Below are 7,975 nucleotides of genomic sequence, written 5' to 3'. Positions count from 1 at the left end.
TGAAGGAAGTTGCGTATATGTTGCGGAATTTAACATGCAGCACAAACACATTAATTTATGTTGCGACGCAGTCCAAGTTCAGAGAACAGTTGAAGAGCATGGTGAAATATCCGGTTACGTTAATTATGAAACTAACTTCGAAAGGAAACAACTCAGAGCCGCTGAAAAGATGATACGTGAATTGAAAGAGTGGCTTGGCAGAACATCGCTGGGAAAGAAAATCGAAAAGCAAGATGTATGAACATGTCGTGACCAATCCACATGGAGGAACAGAGGAACCAAAAAAAGAACAGGGGCACCAGGTCAAACAGAAACCTTCTGAAGGCCTGAAAGAAATGAACAGGTGTAACCCAAATCCACAACAGCAGCAAGGCACATCCTATATGAACTTGTATGACTAATGGCAAAAGAACAGGAAAATTCTCACATCCCAGAGATAAGTGAACAAGGACGAGAGATAACACCCGTCCTGCAAACTCCATTGTAATCTGCATACGAGGAAACAAAATGATGTGTTAAGCTTGTGTGCTGCAGGATACTATCCCTTACATGACAATAAATGAAATCATTTTCTGTCAGACAGGGCTAAATATTTCAACAAAGAAAGGATCAAATAGGCGTTGAACTTTATTCATCATATTATTGACATTGATACAGGAGCAGATTAGATGCGATGGTTTCTGTGGTAAGGAACTCATCTCCACTCTCGAAAATGAGATGGCACTATCTGGAAAGCAGACGTCCAAAATATAATGAGATACTCGCAGATTTGCGCTGATTAGTGCAGCTCGAGCAATACGTGGGATTCACAACCGCTGCAGTGGGAATTTAACTGGAAAACATTTTTTTAATCAAGTTAAATATTCGCGTCAGAGCCAGACTCTGCCCAGAGCCACATAAATTTAAGTAGTCTAGTTAAACATTCTGCTACGGATAAAGCAGTTATCCATCTAGCACTGGAAACCCTTCACATGAATATGGCCTTTCGTATTGCCTTCACATCTTCAGATTACTGAGGGGGCGGTGGGTTGGTGGAGCTAATACATAGAGTGATTCATTACAATCTTACTTAGATTGGGTTGAATAATGATATCTGGGAATTGTTTGACAGTGAGAAGTGTGCACAATGGGGGAGGAAGTGATTTACTTAGCATTACTTCCAAACAGTAAAGCGTGCTGAGCAGAGAGATTGGTGCAGGATTCCAACTCCACAACACGAACCCACCCCGAAGTACCACATGCTGGTGAGTTGCAGAAAGAGGGATTTTCAGCAGTTGCACAATTGTTGGAGAAATGGTCAAAAGTGAAAACGGTCTTGGAGTGCTTTTGCTTTTTGTGCATTGGATCTTATCCTTGGGCGTGCATGATCTCTGCAATATTAAAATACCAACCGGAATGCAGAGATAGACATACCGAATAGGAATCTACAAAGACAGGAAAGATAATAGGAATGTATTTGTTTCTGAATGAAAGTAGCATCAAGTGACCTTGTGGAAACTTCATTGAACTCAGAGATCCCATGCTGATGCTCTGAGGATGTATCTTCAAACAACATCATTGATATATGCAGCTATTTCACTAAGGACCCATTTTCCACGAATATAACGCAGAATCTGTTTCTATACGCCATCATTTCGACATCTTCTCATTCTACTCTATTTCCTTTTATTGCATTCTAGAGCCATGTACAAGTTTTAATACCTGTGAAACCTGTGTCAGCATCAGCTTTCATTACTATTTGTCATTGGGTTATTTCAGATAACTTTAAGCCTGTTCTGAGAAATCTGACCGAAATCTTGCTTCATCGTCTTTTTAAAAGCTATGCTCGAAATTGCCAGTCATGGAACGAGTGAAGAAAATCGTGTACTATTTCTCCAATCCTCTGCTGTTTCTCTAAGCAATTCGCATCAATAAATGGCAAAAATAAACGAGAAACTATGCTCAAATGACACATTGTCCTTCTTGTATATGTAAATTTGACCAGCTGTGTTACAGTCCTTATCTCTGGCCAATGATTGCCCTCACTATCTTGAATGATGACATTTATAGATTAGAAAAAGATCCTTGCAAATGAATTGTGATGATCTTGGACAGTTCCTTAGGAAACGATAAAAGTGAAGGCAAACTCTAGGTACATGTCGTTCCATGAAAAGCCAGTTTTAATATCGTTTGCTGGTGGTTTCCTACTTGATTAAACAGTTTTATACAAAAAAGTAATTCAGACTGTACGTCATTGATTGTTGGTTGACGTTTGTGCAAACCTTCCTGTGCTTGATACAATGTGACAACCTCCGACGATAAAAGAGAACATTGAATTACTTCTGCATTATCCAGTGCCTGAACTGTATATGACCAAGAACCTGCCGTTTGCTCCCAATCTCTCACTGTCAGATTTACGAATCTCTGGGACTGTGGAACTTTGTTTCGGGTCATACATTGAAAGTGGGATTTATTCTTTCTCTGAACCTTGCTGTCTGTCAGTGTGAATTGCAACGCTTATTTCCGAATCTCTGGTTTTATGCATGTAAGTGAGATCTACTCTGCACTGAAGCCCTGCTCAACATTGAGTGTCCACCCCCATTTGCAGAACACCTCCAGTTTGTAAACAAGCATGACCCCAAATTTCCTGTAGCCCAGTCATTTTAACACAGCATCCTGCTTGCAAGCTCATTTGTCTGTCCTCGGTATTCTACCATACTCCAGTGAATCACGGCGCAAGCTGGAGAAGCAGCATCTCATCTTCAAACTAGGCATGTTCACAACAGTCTGGACTAATGCTGAGTTCAGCACCTTCAAATTGTGAGCTCATTGCTTCATTTTCTCTCAGCTTTGCTTTTTACCTTCTCTATCACGCTCTCTCCCCTCATGCCCGCACCAGTGGGATGGTCTATTCTTGCCAGTTTGGCAGATAGAAACACAGTTGTTCTGCCATTCACACAGTCTGACCACATAATATGAATTGGCAACATTCTTTCTAAGTCACAGCAGTCCAACCATCGCCCCAGCAATGTTGCATAAATGCTGCTCTCGCAACACATCAACATCTAAACTCAGAACTTGAGTTTCCTCCATCTCCATAGATACAGACCTTGACCCACTCTGGTCTCCAATATTTTGTTGTTTTCAGTTTCCCGTTCTCCAGAAACAGTTCCTCAAACCACGCCCCATTACACAGTGTCCCGCCCAGCACACCTAATACTACGCCCCAAACACTGTGCCCCGCCAGCACACCACAAACTCCACCCCCAAACACTATGTCCCGCCAGCACACCACAAACTCCACCCCCAAATACTGTGCCCCGCCAAGCGTACCTTAAACTCCGCCCTGAAACTCTGTGCCACGCCCAGCATACCCAACACCCCAGCCCAAATGCTGTGTCCCGCCCAACACACCCCAATCTCCGCTGCCAAACACAATTCTCTGCACAGCTCACCCTCAAACCCCGCTCCTAAACACGGCACCGCCCTTTGCACAAACCCGACCAACTATAATTTCCCACGCAGTGCACTTCAGGCACTTTCCCAAACATTCTCGACTGCCCAGCGCTCCCCAAACACCGCTCCCATACACTGTTCCCTGTCCAGATCACCAAAAACCCTGCCCAAACTATAATTCCATGCCTGGTGCACCCCAAGCCCGTCACTACCACAACACCCCGCGCCTAAATTCAAAGCCCCCATTTCCCAAACTCCACCTTCCATAATCCAATTCCTCCTCCTTCCATACCGAGGAAAAGGTCTTTCTCTTTCGCTCTTTTTTTTAGTTTGGTGATGGGGTTTTTGTTGGGAGGTTACAGGTAAAGAACAGATGTGATTCTCTCTCCTTTGTAGTGCTGGGATGGGAAGGGAAGTTTTGTCAGAGAAATCTTGATGATATTCTGAAATTTTGTTCCCATTAAAAACTAGGCCTCATGCTTTTGGACCATGTTTGATATCTACCAATTCTTGCCCCTAAGAGCTAGGCCCCATATTTCAAACTTCAACACGTCAGACCAATCCACTGGGTGGTGATGTAGGCACTAGCATAGCCTCCAGATGCATCATAACGAGGATGGCCAGAGTGGCTGCACATTGCTCCACTCTTTGCTGGAGACCACCGACGCCAAGACGCAGCCTTGGTGCCAATCAAGCCATGGGGGACCGTGATGGTGAGCTGCAGCTACTGTCGGAGGTAGTGCTGGATCTCATTCAGCTACTGCTGCTCACCCACGACATAGTCCAGGAGGCACCCTGCTGCAGAACTGGCTGGCGGGCTCCCAATCCTCCATGTTGTTGCCAGGAGTGAGTGAGTTCCTGGAGCCGGGCATTCAGGAGCCTTGGATGATAATCATAGAAACTGAGAGACGGAGGCTGGCGAGGCTGCACTCAGCCGTGGTGCAGTAATGGCACACGATATCAGTTGGGCCACATTGAGGCCTCATTCAATTGCACAGCCAATTGGTGAAGCAAATCCAAAACCGAGTCAGAGCCAATATTTCCTTGCACTGAGCAGCAAGTTCTGACCTTCACTCTAATTGGCTGACTTGCATTCGGACCAATATGCAGTCTAGTCCTATATGCCCCTGCATTAAATCCACTAATTGGCTTACCCAGTTCTGGGCCCCCGATGCATCCTGAGCCGATATTTCACTGCTTTGTCGAGATATTGGTTAATTTACTAACACAGCACGAGGTCTGAGATGCATCCGAGTCCAGCATCAAGGTCATGGTGCGAGTGGGATGTGCATCATTTTGGCCCAGAGATTCAACCTGCGTTCTTCATCTCTGATCTGTGGAGTTCAGCTAACTCTAGATCAAATGTAAGTACTAGCTTCATGATCTGGATCTTAGGCCTAAACCTCCCGCGCTGTGGGTCTCAATTCATCCCCAATTCATCTAGTGTGATATCGGTTTTGGAAAGGGGCCGAGAATGGAGCCTGGGACTCTCCTGCTTTTTGTGCACATGTATCCATCTGTGAGTGTGAAGGTATTTAGTTTCACAGCACTCTGTAAAGTCAACTCCCCAAGATGATGCGAAGGCTTGCGTTTCCCTACATTGTGGGTCCTGGTCAGTCCTGGAAAGAAAAGTCAGGAAAACTGGCAGATGAGGCATTCTGCTCTGAGTCACTTGGCTTATTTCAAAACAGAAGACCAGTGTGTTCATTTCCATCATCTACTGGGTTTTAACTCTCTGTGGTTAGGAAAGAGATTTGTATTCTCGGCAATACTAGGTCAAGATGGAAACTGGAACTTTCCTCCTATGGACGTCCATACTTGTGGGGGCTCTCAATCCCGTAAATTCCATGATAGATCAACAAACACGAGCATGAGACGGGGCCTCCTTGTCCGGATCTTTAACAGTCCCACATTGGGTGAAATTGTTAAATTCAGTGCTCGGCTGAAAATGGAGCCTGAGGCCTACACTTCCCTGCATCGGGCTCCAACCGCCCCACACGCGGTGAAATTGGTAAAATCAGTACTCGACCTTAGATCGAGAAACGGCATGTTTCTGCAGTGCATTACAAGATATGTGGAAGAAAAGGATTTATTTCCTGGTGAAGAAACAATTCCAGGTGTAATATAAACACTCAAGAAGCAAGAGCAGTGCAAGATTCATTGCTTAAAACTCAGGAATAGGAACTGCGAAATAACAGTGCTGCGTGTATACGACAGGCCTCCCAACGACCAGCAGGCGAGACAAGAGAGAAAATGCAGACAGATCTTGGAAAGATGTAATAGCAAGGTTGTTGTGGTGGGTGCTTTTAACTTCCCTGACACGCTAGGAAATTGGATGGGCAGAATTTGTAAGAACCGTCAGGAGGGATTCCTGACAAAATAGGTAAACTGTCCAACCAGGGAAGGGACCTGAGTTTAAGAACTGAGCCAAGTCAGGTAAGTGAAGTTTCAGTGTGGGACAATTGTGGGAGAAGCGTCCATAATTCTGTGCATTGCAACTTTGGACGAGGTGGCTGAGTGGTTCAAGCGAAGGACTGCTAATCCATTGTGGTTTGCACGCGTGTTCAAATCCCAGTCTCGTCGGTGTTTTATTATTTGGAAAGGCAAGGAGTTATCAGGAATAGTCATCGTGGCGTTGTCCATGGGAAGTCATGTGTCACAAACTTGATTGAGATTTTTGAACAAATAACAAAGAGGATTGATGAGGGCGGAGCAGTAAATGTGATCTATATGGACTTCAGTAAGGCGTTCGACAAGGTTCAATTGGGAGACTGATTAGCAAGGTTAGATCTCGTGGAATAAAGGCAGAACTAGCCATTTGGATACAGAACTGGCTCAAAGGTAGAAGACACAGGGTGGTGGTGGATGTCTGTGACCAGTGAAGTGCCACTGGATCGGTTTTGGGTCCTTTACGTTTTGTCATTTACATCAATAATTTGGATGCGAGCATAAGAGGTGCAGTTAGTTAGTTTGCAGAAGACACCAAAACTTGTGGTGTAGTGGACAGCGAAGAGCGTTCCCTCAGATTACAACAGGATCTGTACCAGATAGGCCAATGAGCTGAGGAGTGGCAGATCGAGTTTAATTCAGATAAATGTGAGGCGCTGCATTTTAGGAAAGCACATCTTAACAGGACTTATATATTTGATGGTAATGTCCTAGGAAGTGTTGCTGAACAAAGAGACCTTGGAGTGTAGGTTCATAGCTCATTCTTACGCACACTCTCTCACACACACACTTACTCAAACACTCTCTCACTCTCTATTTCACACATACATTCTCTCTATCTCTTGGAATATTATGTCGTGGAAGTCGTGGAGGCTTGTGCAATTGCAACATTTAAGAGGCATTTGGGTGGTTATGAGAATAGGAAGAGTTTGGAGGGAAAGTGGAGTCGCAGGTAGATAAGATAGTTAAAAAGGAGTTTGGTTTGCTTTCCTTTATTGGTCAGATTACTGAATACAGAAGATGATAGGTCATGTTGAGGCTGTACTGGGCATTGGTTAGGCCACTATTGGAATATTATGTGCAATTCTGTTCTCCTTTCTTTGGAAAGATGTTTTAAAACTTGAATGGGTTCAGAAAAGTTTTACAATGTTGTTGCCAGGGTTGGAGGATTTGAGCTATAGGGAGAGGCTGAACAGGCTGGGGATGTTTTTCTTGGAGCGTTGGAGGCTGAGGGGTGAGCTTATCGAGGTTTACAAAATTATGAGGGTCATGGATAGGATAAATAAAGTATTTTCCCTGGGATCGGGGAGTCCAGACCTAGAGGGCATAGGTTTAGGGTGAGAGGGGAACGATATAATACAGACCTAAGGGGCATTTTGTTCCAGCAGAGGGTGGTACGTGTATGGAAAAAGCTGCCAGAAGAAGTCGTGGAGGCTTGTGCAATTGCAACATTTAAGAGGCATTTGGGTGGTTATGAGAATAGGAAGAGTTTGGAGGGATACGGGCCGGATGCTGGCAGGTGGGACGAGATTTGGTTCGGATATCTCGTTGGCATGGACAGGTTGAACCGAAGGGTCTGTTTCCATGCTGTACATCTTTATGACTCTATGACTCTCTCACACATATGCACACACTCTCACATTCTCTCTCTCACACACACACTCCCTCTCTCTATCTCTCACACACATAAATTCTCTCTCTCTCAGACACAAACACTCAGTCTCACTCTCTCACACTCACACACTCACTCACACACACTCTCACATTCTCTCTCTCTCACTCACTCGCTCTCTCTCACACACACTCTTTCACTCACTCACACTATCTCTCTCCTCACACAGACACACACTCTCACTCTCTCGCGCACACACTCTCTGTCTCTCTCACAAACACTCTCATTCTTACGCACACTCTCTCACACACACACTTACTCAAACACTCTCTCACTCTCTATTTCACACATACATTCTCTCTATCTCTTACACACATAGACACACTCACTCTCACTCTCTCTCACACACACTCTCTCTCTCTCCTGTCTCTCTCACACATACACACCCACTCTCAATTTCTCTCTATCACGCACTCACGC

At 44.7% G+C, this 7,975-nt stretch overlaps 1 pseudogene; it reads left to right on the top strand.

Annotated features, from left to right (window-relative positions):
• The first annotated feature begins 4,051 nt into the window (after positions 1 to 4,051).
• The window catches only part of LOC148138208 (uncharacterized), a 35,925-nt pseudogene continuing 32,001 nt past the window's right edge, over positions 4,052 to 7,975 (top strand).

The sequence above is a fragment of the Chiloscyllium plagiosum genome, unplaced genomic scaffold (genome assembly GCF_037043375.1).
Source record: "Chiloscyllium plagiosum isolate Xiang-an unplaced genomic scaffold, Cpla_swu_hap1 HiC_scaffold_41, whole genome shotgun sequence".
Classification (NCBI taxonomy): domain Eukaryota; kingdom Metazoa; phylum Chordata; class Chondrichthyes; order Orectolobiformes; family Hemiscylliidae; genus Chiloscyllium; species Chiloscyllium plagiosum.
The sequence above is the reverse complement of the archived record's forward strand: the minus strand, read 5'-3'. Positions and strand labels throughout refer to the sequence as shown.